Source organism: Schistocerca americana, chromosome 7 (assembly GCF_021461395.2).
Source record: "Schistocerca americana isolate TAMUIC-IGC-003095 chromosome 7, iqSchAmer2.1, whole genome shotgun sequence".
NCBI classification, from domain to species: Eukaryota; Metazoa; Arthropoda; class Insecta; order Orthoptera; family Acrididae; genus Schistocerca; species Schistocerca americana.
In genome coordinates this window covers 318,177,983-318,203,413 of record NC_060125.1, presented here as the reverse complement: position 1 = coordinate 318,203,413, position 25,431 = coordinate 318,177,983, and positions in this window count along the sequence as shown.

The window sequence follows — 25,431 nt, the reverse complement described above, 5'->3', positions numbered from 1 at the left end:
CTTCTCCTCCTTCCCCTACAACTGCATTTCAGTCCATCATGACTATTACATTTTCATCTCCCTTTACTTGCTCTATTATCTTTTCAATTTCTTAAAATAATTTCTCTGTCTCTATATCTTGTGCTTGCGACGATGGCATGTATACGTGAACTTCATTGTTGTTGTTGGTTTGCTGTCGATTCTGATAAGAATAGCCCTATCACTGAACTGTTCACAGAAAGACATTCTCTGCCCTATCGTCCTATTCATAGCGAATGCAATTTTCGGCTGCTGTTGATACTATCCTATACTCATCCGACCTGAAATCCTGGTTTTCTTTCCATTTCACTGCACTGACCCCTACTATCTTTAGACTGATCTTTATAGAATTTATAGCATTCTTATAACATTCAAGCTTCTGGCATTCGACGCCCTGTCTCGTAGAACGTTATCCTTCCATTGGTTATGCAATCTTTTTATTATGGTCACTTCCCCGTTGGCAGTCCCGTCCCCGAGGTGCGAACGGAGACTATTTCGAAATCTTTTGCCAAAAGAGACATCATCATGACAATTTTTCAGTTATAGGCTATATGTCTGTGTATACACATTATGAGTCTTTAATGCAGTGGTTTCTATTGCCTACTGAATTTTCTTCGGTCGCCAATACTGATTATTAATCAAAATTTAAGCGGTGTCGGGTTCCGAACCCGGGACCGAGGACCTTTTGGTTACTAATCTTAGATGCTATGCCTTGATCACGGGTCCAACGTCGGTTTTTGTATAGGACCATAATTTTTTAGGTATCCCCGACAGATCTTTTGTCAAGGTATGACGGTGGCAGCTGTTGTACGATTCGCGTATAGATCTTTTCATAATGGCATGGGTATGTCGTCATTTGCACGTCACCTTTTGAACCGAAAATGTAACAGTCTTCGCTTCCTCAGCACTATCCGAGTATCATTTTTAAACCTTCATGTACCTATTACACTCCTGTTAGTCCAGAACACAATTTACAATCTGTTTAAATTTTGCCCATATTTCCCCTCTAGCAATCATTCTGGAACTAAATGATTGCAGTTCACTGTCTAAACAAGATTCTAATAACTGCTTATCTTCGCTTTCTAGCAGAAACACTGTCCTAGCCCTCTTGACTTATTTACTATGCTACAGTGACGCCATCGACAAGGCCCCACTGAGCGAGGTGGCGCAGTGGTTAGCACACTGGACTCGCATTCGGGAGGACGACGGTTCAATCCCGTCTCCGGCCATCCTGATTTAGGCTTTCCGTGATTTCCCTAAATCGTTTAAGGCAAATGCCTGGATGTTTCCTTTGAATGGGCACGGCCGATTTCCTTCCCAATCCTTCCCTAACCCGAGCTTGCGCTCCGTCTCTAATGACCTCGTTGTCGACGGGACGTTAAACACTAACCACCACCACCACCACCACCACCACAAGGCCCAACCTCTTCGCAGCTACAAGGTCAAAGATACTTCCACTTCGTGTGTGCTGCCGAACTAGTTGCTAAACAGAATTTTCGGGAAACGCGTTCAAATGTACTTCACAAGACTGTCTGTCGGTATCCTCTGCAATGAAATCATACATGTCCAAGTCTGTAATCGGTACGTTAATGTCACCACCAACAAGTATTTCATGGTCTGTGTATTTGTGCATAGCTGACCATATAATTTCTTTGAGTGACTCTAGAACTGTCACAGCCGAGTCCGGTGGTCGGTAAAAACATCCAACAATTAACATGGTCTCACCTAGACCTGTTATGTGCGACAGATAACTTCACTATCACAATTTCATCCTCATTAGAGACTATATTTTTGTAGACTGAAATGAATACTCCCTCTCCTACGGCGTCTAATCTCTCCATTTAGTAAACATTCTAAGACTCGCCAAATGTGTCAAAGCTTTTTACTTCGGGTTTTAGCCAGCTCTGAGTTGGTTGAGAACGTTCCTGGTGTGCTGTAAAGTTGGGAATATTGTTAGGAATACTTCGAGAATTACTGATAAAATTATTGCTGTCGAAGTGTATTCATTCTGAAAGCCGTTTGACTTCTCTTGTAGCATATTGACTGGCGACTGTTCACCACAGCACTTCAAACTGCCGCCTAGCCTAAAAACTCATATGCGCACTGCACAAACAGCAAACCAAGTAGGTGTTTCCCTCGTGTAGTGCGCCCCTGACCTATGAAGGGGAGTCCTACAAATCCGGAGATATTTTGCTTTGTCCTTTCCTCCTTAAGTCTTGAAGAGCAGTGCACGTTATATTCCCCATTAAATAATTAGTAATATACTTTATGCATCACAGACGAATTCTTGGTGGAAACTATGAACCAATCTTAGTCACAGATTAAGACCCTGCAGTAACTATGTCGGCAGCAAACAGCATTTGCTTTACGGTATGATTTGGCAGTCCTTCTTCCAGCTTTAGCATCTTTTCCAGCTGTACTGGGATTTGTACACAACATGACTGCAACAGTTTTATAGAGCCTACCAGGTGAAGGACGTGCATATCCAATGAGCTTATTCCTTTGTATTTGTCATATCGAGAAGTGATTCAGCTTAATAAAATTTTTTCAGCTTGAAGAATACTCATATTCGAACTTACATAGGCGGCAAACGGCAACTGGTTACGGATCCGGAAATTTCGGCGTTATCTGTGTAGTAACGACCGGCACAAAAAAAGTGTTCAGCTAACTCAGTTTTGTCATGCAGTAAAGCCTCTGTACCATTCAACAGTAAATTTTTCTCCTTCTATGTTAAACTCCCCCCTCCATGAACCAGACCTTGCCGCTGGTGGGGAAGCTTGCGTGCCTCAACGATACAGATAGACGTACCGTAGGTGCAACCACAACTGAGGGGTATCTGTTGAGAGGCCAGACAAACAAACGTATGGTTCCTGAAGAGGGGCAGCAGCCTTTTCAGTAGTTGCAGGGGCTACAGTCTGGATGATAGACTGATCTGGCCTTGTAACACTAACCAAAACGGCCTTGCTGTTCTGGTACCGCGAACAGTTGAAAACAAGGGGAAATTACAGCCGTAATTTTTCCCGAGGGCATACAGCTCTACTGTATGTTTAAATGATGATGGCGTCCTCTTGTAAAATATTCCGGAGGTAAAATAGTCCCCCATTCGGATCTCCTGGCGGGGACTACTCAAGAGGACGTCGTTATCAGGGGAAAGAAAACTGGCGTTCTACGGATCGGAGCGTGGAATGTCAGATCCCGATTAGGGCAGGTAGGTTAGAAAATTTAAAAATGGATATGGATAGGTTAAAGTTAGATATAGTGGGAATTAATGAAGTTCGGTGGCAGGAGGAACAAGGCTTTTGGTCAGGTGAATACAGCGTTATAAATACAACATCAAATAGAGGTAATGCAGGAGAAGGTTTAATAATGAACAAAAAATAGGAGTACGGGTAAGCTACTACAAACAGCATAGTGAACGCATTATTGTGGCCAAGATAGACACGAAGCCCACGTCTACTACAGTTGTACAAGTTTATATGCCAGCTACCTCTGCAGATGACGAAGAAATTGATGAAATGTATGAGGAGATAAAAGAAATTATTCAGGTAGTGAAGGGACACGAAAATTTAATAGTCATGGGTGACTGGAATGCAAGAGTACGAAAAGGGAGAGAAGGGAACATAGTAGGTGAATATGGATTGGGGCTAAGGAATGAAAGAGGAAGCCGCCTGGTAGAATTTTGCGCAGAGCCTAACTTAATCATAGCTAACACTTGGTTCAAGAATCATAAGAGAAGGTTGTATACGTGGAGGAATCCTGGAGATACTAAAAGGTATCAGATAGATTATATAATGGTAAGGCAGAGATTTAGGAACCAGGTTTTAAATTGTAAGACATTTCCAGGGGCAGATGTGTACTCTGACCACAATCTATTGGTTATGTACTGTAGATTAATATTGAAGAAACTGCAAAAAGGTAGGAAATTAAGGAGATGGGACCTGGATAAGCAGAAAGAACCAGAGGTTGTACTGAGTTTCAGGGAGAGCATAAGGGAACAATTGACAGGAATGGGGGAAAGAAATACAGTAGAAGAAGAATGGGTAGCTTTGAGGAATGAAATAGTGAAGGCAGCAGAGGGTCAAATAGGTAAAAAGACGAGGGCTAGTAGAAACCCTTGGGTAACAGAAGAAATATTGAATTTAATTGATGAAAGGAGAAAATATAAAAATGCAGTAAATGAAGCAGGCAAAAAGGAATACAAACGTCTCAAAAATGAGATCGACAGGAAGTGCAAAGTGGCTAAACAGGGATGGCTAGAGGACAAATGTAAGGATGTAGAGGCTTATCTCAACAGGAGAAAGATAGATACTGCCTACAGGAAAATTAAAGAGACCTTTGGAGAAAGGAGAACCACTTGCATGAATATCAAGAGCTTTGATGGAAACTTAGTTCTAAGCAAAGAAGGGAAAGCAGAAAGGTGGAAGGAGTATATAGAGGGTATATACAAGGGCGATGTACTTGAGGACAATACTATGGAAATGAAAGAGAATGTAGATGAAGATGAAATGGGAGATATGATACTGCGTGATGAGTTTGACAGAGCACTGAAGGACCTGAGTCGAAACAAGGCCCCGGGAGTAGACAGCATTCCATTAGAACTACTGACAGCCTTGGGGGAGCCAGTCCTGGCAAAACTCTCCCATCTGGTGAGCAAGATTTATGAGGCAGGCTAAATACCCTCAGACTTCTTTACAGACGAATGGAAAAACTGATAGAAGTCGACCTCGGGGAAGATCAGTTTTGTTTCCGTAGAAATATTGGAACGCGTGAGGCAATGCTGACCCTACGACTTATCTTAGAAGAAAGATTAAGGAAAGGCAAACCTACGCTTCTAGCATTTGTAGACATAGAGAAAGCTTTTGACAATGTTGATTGGAATACTCTCTTTCAAATTCTGAAGGTGGCAGGGGTAAAATACAGGGAGCGAAAGGCTATTTACAATTTGTACAGAAACCAGATGGCAGTCATTAGAGTCGGGGGGCATCAAAGGGAAGCAGTGGTTGAGAAGGGAGTGTGAGAGGGTTGTAGTCCATCCCTGATGTTATTCAATCTGTATGTTGAGCAAGCAGTGAAGGAAACAAAAGAAATGTTCGGAGTAGGTATTAAAATCCATGGAGAAGAAATAAAAACTTTGAGGTTCGCCGATAACATTGTAATCCTGTCAGAGACAGGAAATCACTTGGAAGAGCAGTTGAACGGAATGGATAGTGTCTTGAAAGGAGGGTATAAAATGAACATCAACAAATGCAAAACGAGGATAATGGAATGTAGTCGAATTAGGTCGGGTGATGCTGAGGGAATTAGATTAGGAAATGAGACAAAGAGTTTGCTGCTTGGGGAGCAAAATAACTGATGATGGTCGAAGTATAGAGGATATAAAATGTAGACTGGCAATGGCAAGGATAGCGTTTCGGAAGAAGAGAAATTTGTTACATCTAGTATAGATTTAAATGTCAGGAAGTCGTTTCTGAAAGTACTTGTATGGAGTGTAGCCATGTATGGAAGTCAAACGTGGACGATAAATAGTTTAGACAGAAAGAGAATAGATGCTTTTGAAATGTGGTGCTACAGATGAATGCTGAAGATTAGGTGGGTAGATCACATAACTAATGAGGAGGGACTGAATAGAATTGTGGAGAAGTGGAGCTTGTGGCACAACTTGACTAGAAGAAGGGATCGGTTGGTAGGACATGTTCTAAGACATCGAGGGATCATCAATTTAGTATTGGAGGGCAGCGTTGAAGGGCAAAAATCGTAGAGGGAGTCCAAGAGATGAATACACGAAGCAGATTCTGAAGGATGTAGGCGGCAGTAGGTACTGGGAGATGAAGAAGCTTGCACAGTATAGAGTAGCATGGAGAGCTGCATCAAACCAGTCTCAGGATTGAAGACCACAACAACAACAACATGTTAAACTCAAGCTCCATTTAATATTTTAGCTTCCGGATGCTAAAAGGCTGCCAGAGTTGCTAATAAAATAGATGTCTATTCATTAGGTGACGGGTTTCGTGTTAATATCCATTCTAGAACCATACTAGGTTTGTAAACTTAAGTAGACATCTAAAATGAGATAAAGTAATGCCGATCTACTGTATATATGTCCAATACCAAGTGAATATTACGATGTTCGTTAACGAACACAAGGTGCCTTTTTGCATCAAAATTCAATTCGAATTCCTGTCCCATAACACTGACCACGCTGGAAGTATGCATATTATAGCCTTCCACAAAGGTGATGTTGCTCAAAATTAATCGTCGTGTACCGTTGTCTCGTGCGGATCAGCTAGATGGCCATCAAGGTCATACTATCCTGTGAAGTGTTCTTCTATCGGTCTTTTAATTTTTGCAGTGCCTTTTCCATATTTGAGAGGTGACCGATTATGCTGTAACTTTTTTTATTAAATTACGTAATTCCCACGAGTGTTTAAAAAATTTATTCAATTTTAATACTTTGCAGTTTGCTAATTTCTTGTGCAGTTTAAGAAATGCCAATTATTTCATAAATCAATAGAAAAATCTAGATTTTAGTACGAGAAATGAATGACACATTACACCTTCGTAACTACAAGTATTCTTAGCCTAAATAAATTGTTGCGGCCCTTGCTTGTTAAATATAGCTCATGTCTGCGAACACCTAATCGGTCTTCGGAAAGATGCTGTGCCTTTTAAAAGGACGACCGAACGTGAGACTGTGTTTCAAACAGTAAAACAGAAATTGTGATCACCCTATGTCCTGCACTACATTCATCCAGCAACTCACAAGTCATTAATAGTGACACATGGGAGAACGTTACTGGTAAGATCTTATCGCACTAGGATCAAACTGGATGGAGCTTCTAATTGCTTACACTTATAAAAACTTTAAATTTCGCATAAATAAATTATGTTTTGTTGGCAGCTAACCAGTTCGTGAAAGCCACACTTATACTAACATAGTGAAGGACCTTTTTAACAACCAGCCGCAAACCCTTGTTGGCAATATTCAGTCAGGGATCATCATCAATAGAATTAACTACACGCTGACTGCACACATGAGTCCATGCTCCTATGGACGGTAAGTCACTATCCAAAGGCTAACATACTAACACAAATCTCAACTCATAATTATAGTCTGATAGTCTATTTACAACTTAGGTAAACTGTCTGCCCTGCAAAGGAACAGTTACCCATCATAGCGCCGTATAAAGGTCCAAGTTCAGTCTTAAGTCCAGTTTTCAAGACAGACGCTTGGGTAAGGAAAATCTTCAAAACTACTTCCATCCTACGAGGCAACTCTTTACTGGAGGTATTTTTCCGTACCTCATTGGTTGTCAGTAGTCCAGGGAGCTCTACAACTGCGTTCGAAAACTGTCTCCAACAAAGTTGTAGTGCTGCGTAGCCCCCACAACTTCTTTTATTCCTTCGTACTAATCACTAGGGAATTACATGAGTGACAGTTTTGGCTATTGGCGATATCTGCTTGCTGACCATTCCTAAGTGCAGAGAACACAGTGTAAAATCCTGTCCATAATAGTGTACAATGGTAAACAGTAGGCGCCTCTAGCATCTTGAAGTCTTGAGACGAGAATAGGGTAGGTTACCACAGGTGAAAGGCAATTTCCATTACAGTGAAGCCTCAGTGACAAGAAGACCGTTTTCACGCATATGGGTTTTCTTGTAAGGTGAAATTCGGGGTAAAACATCGACAGAGCCTGGGACCCTACCACCACACAGCAGTTCCTTCAGATAAAAAGTGTCAAGCTCAGAGTAAAATGTCGTGAGGGCCTAGCTGCCTAACATCATACAGAAGTTCTTTCAAAACAACAGTGTCGAACAGGTGGGAAAATATCGCCAAGGACAAGCAACCCATCATCATACAACAGTTCTTTCAGAACAATTGTGTCAAATTTATGATAAAATGTCACCAGAGCCTCCAAAAACGTAGAATACAGCAGTTCTTTCAGAACAAAGGTGTCAAATTGATGGTAAAATGTTGCTAGAGGCCAACAACCTACCATCACACTGAAGCTTTGTTTATTTGCAGAACCGGGGTATGGAATTCGTCCCAAAATTTTACCAGGGTCTAGCAGCCTACCATCACACAACAATTCCTACAGAACAAAGGCATTACATCGATGTTAAAATGACACCAGGACCTAGCAACCTAGCATCAGTTGCATTTTTCTCGGAATAAGTCCTTCAAATTGGCATTAAAATATCACCAGGTCCAAGGAACCTACCATCATACAGCAGTTGCTTGAGAACAAATATGGCAAGCAACCTACCATCTCTCAGCGTCACAAGAGTGTCAAATCGGTAAAATGTTCTCAGGTCCTAGCATCCTACTACCACAGAGCGTTCGTTTCTGATTTAGTGTGTGAAACTCGCGGCCCGTTGGTCGAATGCTTCAAAGGATATTGGTATGGACTCCCCCCCCCCCCCCTTGCTCCCCCCCCCCCCCTACCAGCATACTAGCAATGCTTATTATAGTCGGCAACTACCACATGACAGACCCAAAGAGTGTAAAATATGATTCCATTCCAGTGCTTTGATGACTTCCCCCTTCATAATGCACTACAGTGTGACCTGTGAATCAATTATATTTGTCAGTTCTTTGAGAACAAAGGGGTCAAATAGATGGTCAAATGACGCCAGGAGTACTGCCATCACACAGCAGTTCCCAACCAATGTCTTTGTCAGGACAGTCTGTCGTCGCAGATGGGTGGCTTGCTCCCTACGTCTGTTTGCCACTTACGGTAGAAGTCAGTAGTCTTCGTGACTTCGGCGTCATGATGTTTCCCAATAGTGTCAACAGCAGCGCTGAAATAGTTATCGCTGCTGGGTGAACGCGTGTCCAGTATTAAATATCGAAGGAACAACGATTAATCTTTTCCTATCTCATTGGGGTCACATTAATTGCTACAAATAAGTAACATATCAGAACATGAACGTACCTATAATCAGCTTTCACGGAACGTTGTTACTTCGGTATGTTATTTCCCTTCCCATCTCTCACCATCCTACACATGGCAGCAGCCGAATTTTACTCAATCCTAAAAATAATCTCACGCGACACAATTCGGTCTTACTTCTTTTGCCGGTGAACAGAGGTTATATTTACTTTGTGAAGTTATTCAATATATGATAAGTTTATATTCAATAAATGTATCAGTTCTTCAAAAGACATTTTAAGGTTTCCTCCTCGGCTACTGTTATTAAGTATTCATTCTATTAAAGCTCGCACGATTGACGAAATTCGGCCTCACATGTCATTTTCAACGGGCGTAGGTACCAGTATAATGTAATATCATCCGATAATTAAACGGCAAAATCTATTTTACAAAATGGTCGATCGTGAGAGATGTAATAAACTGAATACTTGCTAACAACAGCTGATTTGGAAGCCTTTAAAATTTATTTTAGCAGATATTCGGCTGCGGAACACCAGATGAATGAAATGATATTCATCTTTATTCAGAACAATCTATTGATCCAAGCTGAACTACTCACTCTGCAGCGATGTGTGCGCTGTTGTGAAACGTCCTGGCAGATTAAATCTGCGATCTTGCCTTTCTCGGTCAAGTCTGGAATATAGGAGACGAGGCATTGGCGTAAGAAAAGCTGCAAGGACGGATCTTGAATCGTGCTTGTGTAGCTCAGTCAATAAAGAAAGGATCGGCAGAGTATATTCCCGCGAAAGCAAATGTCTCTTATTGGAGTCTTGGTCCGGTACACAATTTTAATCCGCCACGAAGTGTCAAAGCCTGTCGTCTTAATAAATTTAACGATTATTCATTTATATCTGCGCATTATATCTAGTATGTCTCCATCGAAAGCAAGTGATGGCAAAAGTAAATGAAGAACTCCAGACGATCATTGAAATTTCCAAGAAAACAAAGTGGGAGTTTTTCCGCTGTGAAGTAAAAATAGAAGGTGACTAGTATGCAATCGTGATTTTAGTGTACCAAAATTATGAAACGTCAGTATTCATTATGAAGAACATAAGTCAATATATAAAAGTTGCGGATTATTGACACAAGAAAAATTGAAATAGTTCTAGCTGCAATTTAAGAAACAACAGTTAATGTCTAAAGAAGAAATACAAGTTACCTTTTGCAGGAGTTGATAGCTAAACGTTTTACGTAAGGTGATTACATAAAAGAATGTTTAATAAACATTGCAGACACTGTCTGTCCAGGAAATGTTAAAGCTTTTAAAATGTAGTGGCGGAAACCGTTACAGGCTTGGCCAACAATGTAACCACTCTAATAAAAATGAAATCATTTCATTACGAAGCCTTTTCAGTTCTCTGCGATGAGAGTGCGGGAGTTAAAGGTGTTCCTCAGTTAGTAACTTGTTTCCGTACCTGTGGCACGGATTTCAATATTTCTGAGGAATGTTTACAAACAGTTCCCATTGTAACAGCAGACGCCAAGGTCAGGGCCCAGTGCCCTATCCATGGCGTTTGCTGCGCCTAGCCGAAGCAGCATTTGGACGTACCATCCTCGCCCTCGTGTACGACACAGTTCTCCACTCACTCACCGGCTTTCAGAGAATATCAACATATATGAGATACGGGCTAGTACCATCGTCCACAATAGCAATGGAAATGGGCGGCGTTTCAAATATGCGATAGTGCTGGTCTTCCGCAATGACAAGCCTAATTTGTTCGTTTATACAGGGAGCCGAGAAAATAAGTATCGATGTTGTAGAAAATAGTGGTGAAAGTCTAAGATGTACTCGCATTTGCTAGTGCATTCCAGGCGTACTTCGGATGTCATATTTGTAATTGTTCCCTTATGACACGGTTAAATACACTCCTGGAAATGGAAAAAAGAACACATTGACACCGGTGTGTCAGACCCACCATACTTGCTCCGGACACTGCAAGAGGGCTGTACAAGCAATGATCACACGCACGGCACAGCGGACACACCAGGAACCGCGGTGTTGGCCGTCGAATGGCGCTAGCTGCGCAGCATTTGTGCACCGCCGCCGTCAGTGTCAGCCAGTTTGCCGTGGCATACGGAGCTCCATCGCAGTCTTTAACACTGGTAGCATGCCGCGACAGCGTGGACGTGAACCGTATGTGCAGTTGACGGACTTTGAGCGAGGGCGTATAGTGGGCATGCGGGAGGCCGGGTGGACGTACCGCCGAATTGCTCAACACGTGGGTCGTGAGGTCTCCACAGTACATCGATGTTGTCGCCAGTGGTCGGCGGAAGGTGCACGTGCCCGTCGACCTGGAACCGGACCGCAGCGACGCACGTATGCACGCCAAGACCGTAGGATCCTACGCAGTGCTGTAGGGGACCGCACCGCCACTTCCCAGCAAATTAGGGACACTGTTGCTCCTGGGGTATCGGCGAGGACCATTCGCAACCGTCTCCATGAAGCTGGGCTACGGTCCCGCACACCGTTAGGCCGTTTTCCGCTCACGCCCCAACATCGTGCAGCCAACCTCCAGTGGTGTCGCGACAGGCGTGAATGGAGGGACGAATGGAGACGTGTCGTCTTCAGCGATGAGAGTCGCTTCTGCCTTGGTGCCAATGATGGTCGTATGAGTGTTTGGCGCCGTGAGGGTGAGCGCCACAAACAGGACTGCATACGACCGAGGCACACAGGGCCAACACCCGGCATCATGGTGTGGGGAGCGATCTCCTACACTGGCCGTACACCACTGGTGATCGTCGAGGGGACACTGAATAGTGCTCGGTACATCCAAACCGTCATCGAAGCCATCGTTCTACCATTCCTAGACCGGCAAGGGAACTTGCTGTTCCAACAGGACAATGCACGGCCGCATGTATCCCGTGCCACCCAACGTGCTCTAGAAGGTGTAAGTCAACTACCCTGGCCAGCAAGATCTCCGGATCTGTCCCCCATTGAGTATGTTTGGGACTGGATGAAGCGTCGTCTCACGCGGTCTGCACGTCCAGCACGAACGCTGGTCCAACTGAGGCGCCAGGTGGAAATGGCATGGCAGGCCGTTCCAAAGGACTACATCCAGCATCTCTACGATCGTCTCCATGGGAGAATAGCAGCCTGCATTGCTGCGAAAGGTGGATATACACTGTACAAGTGCCGACATTGTGCATGCTCTGTTGCCTGTGTCTATGTGCCTGTGGTTCTGTCAGTGTGATCATGTGATGTATCTGACCACAAGAATGTGTCAATAAAGTTCCCCCTTCCTGGGACAATGAATTCACGGTGTTCTTACTTCAATTTCCAGGAGTGTATATGTTCTGCTGTTTAAGGTACCTGAACAAGCGTTATGTTAACTGTGCAGGAGAGGATAGCCATTGTAACGTGGGAGTTGCAGAAGTTGTCGTATGGTGTAATTCGGATGATATTTGGTCGCCGATTCCATAAACCTAGACCTACTAATAAAATAAGTCAAGAGTTAGTGAAAGAGTTTAAGGGCACCTGTGCCTTTAAGAAAGAGTCGCTCGGCAATCTCTACTGTCCGAATTGAAGGTGTGGTGTCACCGCCAGACACCACACTTGGTAGGTAGCAGTATTTAAATCGGCCGCGGTCTGTTAGTATACATCGGACCCGCGCGTCGCCACTATCAGTGATTGCAGACCGAGCGCAGCCACACGGCAGGTCTAGTCTAGAGAGACTCCCTAGCAATCGCCTAGTTGTACAGTCGACTTTGCTAGCGATGGTTCACTATCTACATACGCTCTCATTTGCAGAGACGACAGTTTAGCATAGCTTTCAGCTACGTCATTTGCTACGACCTAGCAAGGCGCCATATTCAGTTACTACGAATGTATTCTGAACAGATAATATTGTGAATCATGTACCGTCAAGGGCGACGGTCATCATGAATGGACTAAAGTTAAGTATCAAACTAATTACGTCCGGTTTCTGAATTCCAATTCCTTGTCATGTTCTAGACCTCACGTCAGTATAGTCTTTCCCTCCTCACGCCAGCCTGCGTGAGCTAAAACGCGTGCATTTCGGCTTCAACTAGTAACACGGTGTTGGCTCTTCTGCCCACACAACAGAAGACATTAGAACATCCGCTGGACATAGTCTAAATGAATTCAGTCATCGCCGTGCAGACTGCCTGGTGGCCTCACCGGAGAGCTGTTGTCGTCATCTGTTGGTCTGGCAGCAGGAAATTCCGTTTTTCCACTGCCTCCGTTGTTCCATAGGAGCGAAACTCCCAAGAATCCAAACTGCTATTATATGGTGTGTGTTGCCGTTGTCGCCTGCTGTTTAGGGCGACATTGCATCACCGGGTCGTATTTTACGGGAACTAAATGACTTGAGCGAAACAAACTGCTGCCACTTGCTACGGAAAACTATCAACAACTTTTCGAGACTACCCCGAACTAAAGGGCTGCTGAATTGCGTTGCTATGGAGACCCGATATTCTTTTAAGCATATGGCTATGATGTTTCGGTTCATCAGTGTATATTGTCTCAAGAAAATGTTCAGCACTCAATCAACTAAAAACTTCTTAATTGGTCTACTGATAATGGTAATCTAAACTGTTTTTTACTGTGTTTCATGAGTAAGTTGTGCTCACATGGTCCATACATTCAGTAACATTCAAACCTCAATCGTACTACACTAAAAAGATTTTACTGACAAACGGTCTTCATTGGTGGAAGGACACACACATCTCCGCACTTTCAAATTAATTTTGTACGGTAAATAAAATGTAAATGTCAAGTGACTAGGGCCGTGTGCAAGTCTTTCGATTTGACGCCACTTCGGTGACTAGCGCGTCCATGGGGATGAAATGATGATGATTATGGGAACACAACACCCAGTCCCTGAGCGGAGATAATCTCCGGCACAGCTGGGAATCGAACCCGGCCCTTAGTATTGACATTCTGTCGTGCTGACCACGCAGCTACCGGGGGCGGACATTTTGTTCGGTTAAAGGCGTTCGAATTGTGACTCTTTTCGTGTGACTTACTTGCAACATACGCTGTGGGTAAATGTTCTCTTTACAGCTGAAAAATGAAACACGAAACGAGATACTAGGAGGAGCAGCAGCATTTAACTTGGCGACAGAAGTCCTCACTGTGGTATTTACAGCTACGTGGACGTGTCAGACAAGGTTGCGGGTCTGTTCTCACTCAGACGTTGGCGGACATTTCGTTAGCGCCGACAATGGACGGCGAGACGTGCGTGCGCTCAGACAGCAGGTGGCGGCGCTGCCTTCATTTGTCGCTCGCGACAAAAGCCGCGCCACGCCACGCCCTGACTGGAAACCTCCGCAGCTCCGCCTCGTTCCACCTGCCACCCGTGCAGGACGCCGAACTACGCAGTCCACAAAGCCCCTTTTGGAGCGGCGCAAATCCCTCCAAATGACGCACGTCTTCCGTCAGGGTGAAACTGTAAAATGATAACTTTTTTTTTCTAAATGACATGCCTCACAGCACCTATGCTCTGTCGCGAAAGATGAATATTTTATGAGAGACATTATTGTGACTGGTGAGATAGGCACTATTATTATTATGATCTTCAGTTCCGGATTATAGTTTGATGTAGCTACAAGCAATATAATTTTTGCAAACTCCTTCTTCTTCTTCTTCCTCTTCTTCTCTGAATAACTATTTCAACCTATAAGTATTCGAACCTGCTTGCTGGATTCCTCCTATGATCTTCTTCTGGAATATTTCCCTCTCCACTCCTTCATTTCCAAATTAACAACTCATTGATACTTCAGGATGGGTAATATCAAAAGATCTCTTCTTCTAGTCAATTTATTCCATAAATTTCGTTTTTCCCAATTTGATTCAGTACCTTCTATTAGTTACTCGATCTTCCCATCCAATTTCCAGCTTTCTTCAGTAGCAGCACAATTAAAAAACATTCTATTCTCTTCTATCCGCACAAGCCTATACGTATTTTTGATAAGTTTGCAGAAGGAATCAACACGCTTCCTCTCACAACTCTCACTGGCAGACAAGCCATCAAAAATCAAGTACCGTACTGCAGAGAACATGTATCAGTCTGTTTCAGCAACGATAAATGAACGGGTGTTTGAAGCTCTGGTGGAGAAAACAAAACCGAGAAAAGTAGGTATGGATCCATGTTGGAATGAGGAAGGAGAGTAATGGGTGATTATGAAAATGGCACCCTACATTAAATGAGTGACCACTCGGCTTCTTGAAGAACGTGAAACATATGTAGCTAAACGGATAGAAGCACAAAGGGCTAGTACTAAAGCTCTGTGTGTCTAACTGGTTCAAATGGTTCAAATGGCTCTGAGTACAATGGGACTTAACATCTGAGGTCATCAGTCCCCTAGAACTAAGAACTACTTAAACCTAACTAACCTACGGACATCACACACATCCACGCCCGACGCAGGATTCGAAATTGCGACCGTAGCGGACCCGCGGGTCCAGACTGTAGTGCCTAGAAGCGCACGGCCACACCGGCCGGCCACAACTGGTGATATAATTAGTAGTCACAGCGTCAAAAGGGCAACTTGACGCAAAACACAACGGCGCACAACATATTAAGAGAAGAACGGACTGCAAAGAGCACTCGAAAAATGCTCAAAAATACCTTTCGAGCACAGATTTCATACAAAATCGAAGCAAAAAGATATTACTTGGTGTCCTTCATACTACTTAACAGGCGGGCGTCATCATAGTGAAGGAAACGAGGATCTCAAGTCCGGTTTAACTAAAGCGACTATAGCCCGCCCCGCCAGCCTCGCAGTCTAACGCGCTGCTTCCCGAGCGGAAGGCGTACCGGTCCCCGGCACGGATCCGCCAGGCGGATTAGTGTCGAGGTCCGGTGTGCTGGCCAGTCTGTGGATGGTTTTTAGGCGAATTTCCATCTGCCTCGGCGAATGCTGGCTGATTCCCCTTATTCCGCCACAGTTACGTTACATCGGCGATTGCTGCGCAAACAGTGTCCCCACGCACGCGTAAAAAAAAAGGTTCAAATGGCTCTGACCACTATGGAACTTAACATCATCTGAGGTCATCGGTCCCCTAGAACATAAAACTACTTAAACCTAACCCACCTAAGGGCAACACACGCATCCATGACCGAGACAGGTTTCGAACCTGCGACCATAGCGGTCGTGCGGTTCCAGAGTGAAGCACCTAGAACCGCTCAGTCACACCGGCCGGCGCACGCATACACGACAATTTCCCTACCACGAAAACATTTGGCATGAGACGATTACGGGGGTGAGGTCCACTGGTAGCCGAACGGCACAATAACCCTGGATTCGGTGTGGGCGGCGGTGGTGTCGGTGGACTGCTATGGCCTGTTGTGGGGTTGTGAACCACTGAGGGCTACGGCGGGACGAAGCGTCTCCGTCGTTTCTAGGTCCTCGGTATAAATACATGGTAGTATTCCAAATTCTCAGCCGACAACGTCATACGATTTACCCGGGAGTATAAGACATCACCATAACGTCCTATCTATAACATGACGAACTCATCTGAATGACGAACTCATACCAAGTTTTATCACGATAGGTAATGCGGGTATGGATAAAGCTAGAAGATAGGCACTAAAGTTCCTGGTCAATAATTAAGTGAAAATTTTGGTAACTCTAGACCAAGTAAGGAACGAAAGAGACTGAAGACGATAAGAGGTAAAAACAAATATAGTGCTGGGATTACTCTAATAAGCTTGGTGGACTCAATGAAGTATTACCAAACAATGCTCAAGGATTTTATACGAACGATATTATCTTTGACAGGCAAAGAGAAACATCCATGTATGTAACAGATATCTCAAGAAATATATAATGGTTGTGAAGCATATGAGAGATGTGAAATCAACGTCTCTGCGTGGAATAAATATAGAATTTATAAGGGCCTGTGGTTGTCTATAAATATTTGGAAAGGTACTTGGTAGCTAAGTAATGGAAAAAGTACCTTAGTCAATGAGAAGAAGAAGGCAGGGATATAGAATTTACAGGGGCATAAGTATAATCCTATCACTAGCATGATTAAATGGGAAAATCTTAAGAGAAATAATTGAGATGGAAGAAGAGAAGATTTTTACAGCAGGATGCTCATGTATTGATGGAATATTCAAATTACTGTATCTAACACAGAAGAGAATTGCCAGGAGGGAGAGATCCATTTAGTCTTCTTGGATTTGCAGAAGGCCTATGATGTGCTACCACAAAATAGTCTATAGAAACGTATGAAGATCAGTGGCGTGTCAACTATTTTACGTGAAAGCAATTGAACCGTTTATACGGACTGTGTGACAAATTCAGTTTCGCCAGAGTTTCTCGTTACAAAAGGCTAAGCCAAGGGAGTGTTACAGTAGCGGCGCGATTTAAAATCTTTGTGGAGCCGGAGGACCAGACATGAAGGCATGGGAGACCCCGTAGGGGATGAAATCTTGTACACGTCCGTCTTCACTGATGGACAGTTCATCGTAGCAGGAGACCAGGATGAAGCTGCCTATATGATCCGGAAGTTAAAGGATGAATATGGACAATGGGGCTCACAATAAGCATGACAAAAAACGAATATCGGAAGACAGGCTCCGAAACCCTAGAGGATGTGATGGTTGAACACAGTAACATCAGGCAATGTAAGTCTTATAAGTATCTGGGGATTGCGATGTCATCAAACGTAAAAAGTGAAGATGACATAAATAATAATGAAGTAATGCAGTACTTTGGAATAGCAAAACAACAAAATGTACCAAGCAAGCAATATATCGTCAGTTGTTGTAAACGTCGCTTCCTGTGGAGCAGAAACGTAGTTAGTAAGAAAGCGTTAGAGAAACAAGTTACTTTCACAAGAGATGGAATTCTGGAGACTAAGTGGTGGTAGCTCCAAACTGAATCGTGTAGCGTACCAAATATCAACTTACGGGTGTCGATATATCAATAATAGACACAGCAATGATGAATTGTCTAAAATGGTATGGACGTATGGAGAGGATGAACAATAGCCGACTGCCAAAGGAAATGTGGCAGTAGACCCTAATGGAAAGAAGAAAGCTTGGACGACCTGAGAAGAGCTGGATGCGACTAGGCCAAAGACTAGATGAAAGATACTGGCGTGATCGGGGGATGTGGAATGCGGCACAGTCATAGATTTCTCATAGTCATGGTGAGAAGATTTTGATGAAAGGCTTTCTAATGCTCAATTTTTTTCGGTGTTAATAAATTACTCTTATATAAAAATGCTTTCCTTGCTGTAGTCAATCAGATTTTGATATCCTCCCTACTTCGGCCGTAACTTCGCTGCCGAAATCCCAAAACTCATGTACTACTTTTAATATCTCATTTCCAAATCAAATAACTTCAGCCTTATCTGGTCTCATTTAAATATATGCCACTACCGTTGTTACCGTTGTTTTACTTTTGTTGATTTTTATGTAATAACTTCCTATCAAAACACTATCCATTCCACTCGAGTGCAAAAATGGTTCAAATGGCTCTGAGCACTATGGGACTCAACTGCTGAGGTCATTAGTCCCCTAGAACTTAGAACTAGTTAAACCTAACTAACCTAAGGACATCACAAACATCCATGCCCGAGGCAGGATTCGAACCTGCGACCGTAGCGATTCCGCTCGAGCGTTCGTAAAAGATGTTGGATGTCACTGATTACAGTATCTTCCTACTTCGTCTCAGTGTACTATAATCCTCTTTCCACGACATTGCTGCTTGGTTTGCTTTACTGCCTGCTCAATTTACAGATCAAAATGGGTATAGCCTATAATCTTGTTTCACACCCATCTTAACTACCGCTTCCCTTCCCGTTCTTCGACTCTAATAACTGCAGTCTGATTTCTGTACAAGTAGTAGATAACCTTTAATTCCCTGCATTTGATCCCTGTTACTTCAAAAATTTCCAAATGCTATTCCAGTCAACACTGTAGAAAATCTCTAAAACCACAAATGCTACAAAAATGTATTTACCTTTCTTTAACGTATCTTCTACAAGGTTTCGTAGATTTTATATTGCCTCATGTATTCGTTGATAAACACCACAAGTATGAATGGGGCAATCCACGGTTACCTGTCAAGAGTTGACATTAGATCTGCCTTAAATATCTCCCAATTGACATCTCAGCGGATTCCCGAGGGTACGACAACAGATTACCGAGGAGAGGAAGGTGCAAGGCGAGTTTACGGAAAGACATTTGTTGCTTCACAGTAGTTGGTTATCCTTTATTTAACAAAGATATACTTAAAACATAAATAACTTGCAATTCAATAGTAGCTATTTAGGACAGATTTCAGGACGAAAAACCAGGAAAACCAAACTTACAATGAAGCATTCCTGAAAAACAGGAAGTTTAAGGTAAGTCAACGCAAGTTACAGAAGGCGGTTGAAATACCCCTTTAAGCAGCTGCAATATTTTTTCCCAGGACAATTAATGCCTCATGAAAATAAAAAGTTCAACATACGTAAAAACACAACCTGAGAGCCCTTTAGGCACCCGTAAGATTTCAACGAGGAAAATGTAACTTTTCAGCAATTTCAGACACAGCATTATTATAAAAATTTGAGGAGATTAAACTTCAAACAAGGAAGGTGGCCCTTATTTAGAATAATTTTATAAGTTCAGGATTATGATTAAAATAACTCGAGGGTGCTTTAAGCGCTAGAAATTTAGAAACCGAAGGGTAATCCCTTCTTTTATCAAAATTTAGAGGTCAGCATCTGACAAAATTGGAGCAGCTCCCAATTAATACTCTTCAAACAGGAAGGTGACAATATTCAAAATTTTACAAGTTCAACATTAGGCAGTCTGAAGCCCCTTAGGCACTAGCAACTTTTCAAACAGGAACGGTAACAAAATTTTTAAGGAGGACGTTTTCAGTATATCACCAGTCTGGAGTGTCTCATTGCCGCAAGCAGCTTTTCAAACAGGAAACACAACAACATCTTAAAATTTACAGGTGCCGGACTAAGATAAAAGATTTGGTGCGCCCTTGGGGCACTAGCAATTTGAGAACACAAAGGTAACAATGATTTTAAAATTTACAGGTTCACCAAACCATATTTAAAGGATTGAAAGAGCTCAAATCGAAGCAAATTTTATGGCAGAGATAACTAGACAAACGGGAGGCAACGCTTGTCTCGCGTGGCTTAGGGTATCAGACACTTTGATTTACACTTAAGTCCGAATGCCATAAAGATAAAGAAGTTAACTTATAAAGAGGTGCCACAGCAAGCGAGGAGATCGTGCCGCCTCAGTGGCTATCGCCAGACAGGAGGGGCAACACAACACCGCACAAAGGTGCACAGCCAACGTGGACAAGCCACGCCCGATGAATCGGTGGGTAGTGGATAACACGGCGGGACAAGCGGCTCCGAGGCTACGAATAACTCTAGAAGCCGAGGGCAAACAAACAGATGCATAATTCATGCAAGACTGAGCGTCAAAACTAAGTAAATTCTCGAGACCCGACACAAGAAAACAAAATGCAAACCCCGACCCAGACACCGAGCAATATCTGAGTATTACAGTGACTGCATAATTGAAACAAAGGTGATTAACCAGTTAATCGTTTAACAGAAATGACAAAACTTAGCAACTAACTTGAATAAGCAGGCAATTTTTAACAAGAGCCCCCCCCCCCCAAAAAAAAGAAAAAAAATTACTTAAATAAACTCAAGAAGTAGCAAGAAATGTTTGAGGGCTAATATCCAAGCACTAGATCAAAGTAATAATAAAATATACAACACACAGTATTCATCTTAGGTATTCACAACCTCTTCAGCTGTATTTTGGTCCGTCGTTACTGAATCAGTGCTGGTTTCGTGGCGTTAAAGCCACTTCATCAGGTGACATATGATTAAAACATTAGAGCGGAGAAAAAGATTCCGAGCTTTCCCGCTCTAATGTTTTCATCTTATGTCACCCGAAGATGTGGCTTCAACGCCACGAAACCGGTAGTGATACGGTAATGGAGGAACAAAATACAGCTGAAGCTGTTATTAACACCCAAGAAAAATATACAAGAGTATGCAATAAATTCCTTCTTTTAAGACAAGTGTTGGATCTTAGCAAGATCTACCAACGTGAGTACAGAAAACGGGCCAACGTTCATCAGACCACGCCTCTGCTTATCACGAATATGCATGATGTTACAATTATGCACAAGTCGGGCAGCAAAAAACTTATAACTTTAAAGGTGACGCTCGGTATCTGACCTCAGTGGTCACTAATGCATGTGATACCCTAGAATATATTACAACTAAATTAAATAAGGTAGAGTGGGCGGTTACTAGTGGAAATCAAAGTGATCAGGACACCAACATGAGTACTGCCAAATCCAGATAGTAAGTCGGGCGCAACAAGGTAGAGCCCAACACTCCTACAACAGCAAGCCACTGTACAAGGCTGGAACCGTGCGACCGCTACGGTCGCAGGTTCAAATCCTACCTCCGGCATGGGTGTGTGTGAAGTCCTTATGTTAGTTAGGCTTAAATAGTTCTAAGTTCTTGGGGACTGATGACCTCATATGTTGAGTCCCATAGTGCTCAGAGCCCTGTACAAGTAGTCGGCCACTTGGACGAAGCCGCCTATCAGGCCCCATAATGGCACGCTCAACGTTCATCTCACGTTTCTCTCTCTTATTACCGCCTGCCAACTAGCTGTCTCCAACTTCCTACAAGAAGACCGAAACACCAGCTGGTGAGCCGGCCAGTGTGGCCGACCGGTTCTAGGCGCTACAGTCTGGAACCGCGCGACCACTACGGTCGCAGGTTAGAATCCTGCCTCGGACATGGATGTGTGTGATGTCCTTACGTTAGTTAGGTTTAAGTAGTTCTAACTTCTACGGGACAGATCACCTCAGAATTTGAGTCCCATAGTGCTCAGAGCCATTTGAACGAGCTGGTGAGGTGAGTGGAAAATGTATTCCGCCAGTAACCCAAGATATAACAGCTCGGATGATGATTTTATTCACACCTTACAGCTGTAATAGTGTTGAACGAACAATATTTTCCTCTCGCCTAGACATTCTTCATTTACTGTTTGTACATACTACAATCTCACTAACCATTCTTATCAGCAAAAGTAATAAAACTTTCAGCAAAAGTAATACCAAGTGTTGAGAAGCCCGCCATGATATACTGCATTAGCAACTGCAGGCTGGTGACCGCAGTCTACCGACAAATTGGTAAGAATAACATATACGTAGGAGGACTGCGAGACGAGGCTACCGCCGGCCGGTTTGGCCGAGCTGTTCTAGGGGCAGTCTGGAACCGTGCGACCGCTACGTTCGCAGGTTCGAATCCTGCCTCGGGCATCGATCTATGTGATGTACTTAGGTTAGTTAGGTTTAAGTAATTCTAAGTTCCAGGGGACTGATGACCTCAGATGTTAAGTTCCATAGTTCTCAGAGCCATTTGAACCATGTTTTGAACGAGGCTACCCACTCTGCACCATGCAGCGGTAATAACCGTAGTACGCTGCTCAAATCTTCACACCTGGGCAATTCTATTCCTATTGGCGACGTGATTAGGAATGTGAGCTATAGAAATCTGAACTTCTAGTCAAGAGGACTTCCTTTCGCCAGCGTCCAGGAGCCTCACCACAATGTCAAGGTCACGCCAGCCAGGGTGACTACTGTGTATCACCCGCAACAGCCATGAGTTTGAGACCGGGCAGTGCTTGTTGCCGCCCACACGAGGTTCCTCGTGATAATTAACGCTATCAGTACCGCCAACTTGCGTCCGCACCGCCGCCATCAGCAATGAACTCTACATGCGACATAGGCCTCAGCGCCAGCCGCCATCCGACTTTTGCCTCAGGGAAGAGTATGGAATCCCACACAGAACGTCACGGTGAATGGATGCAGGGTGGAGAGACCACTCCAGATGTCGTCACTACAACTCAGACTTTTAGGTTCTAAAAATCTTAAATTACGTACCTAAAATAGGATCTATCTCTCACAAAAATAGGTTATAAAATCATAGAATAGGTGACCAAAATCTGACACCTTATTGTCTAGAAGGAAAAATAGATTGACAAGTATCCACCTTATATTCTCTCCATATCCATAATTACAGTCACAGTAAATAACTAATGCTTTCTCCAGATTTTCCATTGAGAAACAGCATGTCGTCCGTTAATAGCATGTTATATGCCGAGAATGAGCGTTCCACGACAACAGATGTCACCAGAGCATATTTAAATGGCTGTATTAGAAGCAATGGGATCGCACACTCGTGTTCTGTTGATTTAGCTGATAACATGTCAGCCACTGTGCAGAGGGTAGCCAGTCCTAAGTTTTTTTGTAGCACTGTCTTTAGTTTCTTGCTAACTTTCAAACTAACAGAACCTGGGACCAAGTTAATTTTTAGTCTCACCTCTTCTATCAATCGCAGTGGCGTGGAGACTGGTTTCTCTGACGACTCTGGAGCTTTAAACATAGAGGCCGAAAATGCATAAATAGGTTTAATGTATGCAGTGCCGTTGGAAATTGTTGGATCCTTTATAAGATCTTTAGCTGAAGTAATGTTCACTGTCTCCTCTCGCAATTGAATAACAATATTCTCAATGTCTTCCAAATGCTCGCTGTAATGTTCCACGGCATCCAGCCACGTTCCCCAGTAAGTAAGAATGGGTTCCGGTGGAAATGGTACATTGCAAAGTTCTTATCGAGGTAACTGGATTCTTGTAGTTCCTTCAATAAAAACCTCTTCGATTGTTGAAACTAGCTTATTTACATGTGGAAATTCGAGACGTATCGTCTCAGCTACACGATTCATGGCATGAGCAAGACGTGTATATGGAGCAAGGCTGGTTAAAATACTTTAAACAATTTAACAGCAGAAGGCATGTATGCGGCTGCATCATTGTGGATTACATGAACTTTATTTTCATCTACACTCTTGGGGAAAATTACTTTCAGGGTTTTATTAACAAACTGAGGGATTGTTCCCTGGTTAGTCTTTTTTTAGCTCCTTGCTGAAGATCAGATGAGGTACAGAGCGAGTGTTAGGATCTAACTTTCCAACAATCAAATTAGCCAGATATTGAGCTTGTCTGTCAGTTGTCTCGTCGGAAGAGATCCACATGTATGAATCACCTATACCTTCCCTCACCTTGCTTATTGCATTTTCATATAAAGTATCTAAACAGTTTTTTCTCAGTGTGGATGCTGATGGAATGTTCGGTGACAGTAATTCTTTACAAAACTTTTGAACTGCCTATTTTCAACTGCATTGAATTGTATGTGTGTTGTAACAATGGCTTGACACAGGTCAAGATGGAATTCGTTTTTGGTTGTTGTATTTGGTTCAGTTACAAACGTTGGTTTCAATTTCGATTAATTTTTTAAATTTGCCTCGTGTTTAATCACTGCAACATGCTGACTTAAATACGACCTCTTTTCAGAACGTATCTAAAAACAAAAGGAATGAGAAATACTTTGTGGAAGAATTTACGTACGAGATCTACTTGGCAAATTTAACGCACAATAAGAGTTTAGAGACAGTATTTTTGCATTCGCATGTGTCTGATCCAAATTAACTCGGGTAAAATAGTAGCATCACTGTTCCCTGTGTGGGTGTAGCAGATGAAACGTTAACACTTTACTTACGTCTTTGTTGCACACACTGCATTGAATAACTATTCCGTCTGTAGAGAAATCAGGAAATTCTTGTGGCCACTGACGAATCAGAGATGATTTGGAGCTGGCTACGTTCGGCATATTTGACTCTCCACAAATACTCTGTCGATATGAAATATTTCACTGACATCCAAGCAGCACACTGACCGACTGAATGAAGACAGTGCAGGTGTTTTTAGCAGGCTGTTCCGACAGGGCAGGAATGCTCCGGAGGCAGATCACAAGGCTCCTCCGTGCTCTGCCGGCGTATTTGATATTTCACATGGAGCGACAACGCTCTGCGCAGCAGGGCGACCTGGAACAGCCTGGCATGTGCTGTCGTCGTCTGACTCACGATTGACGTTCACGCATGCAAGCAAACCAGTTATCATTCAGTTACTGTTTCCTAAGCTTCCGGGAAGACCAGAAGAGTAATTTTAGTCACACAAACTTTATTTGACTGGATTTTTGAAAATTAGATACAGTCACGTTCTAGCATTAAATCAGGTATTTTTAGTATATTTAAAAGTGAGGTACAATTAAGTTCTAACATTAATTTTGGGTACTATCAAATTACAATTTTGGATAAAATATTTGCGTATTTCTTAGCTTGGGAGACCACGAGAGAGTGTTATATAAGTTTTTCCAGAATGAGATTTTCACTCTGCACCGGAGTGTGCGCTGATATGAAAATTCCTGGCTGATTGAAACTGTGTGCCGGACCGAGACTCGAACTCGGGACCTTTGCCTTTCGCGAGAAAGTGCTCTACCAACTGAGGTACCCAAGCACGACCCACGCTCCTTCCACAGCTTCACTCCTGCCAGTACCTCGTCTCCTACCCCTCAAAATTTACAGAAGCTCTTCTGCGAACCTTGTAGAACTAGCACTAAT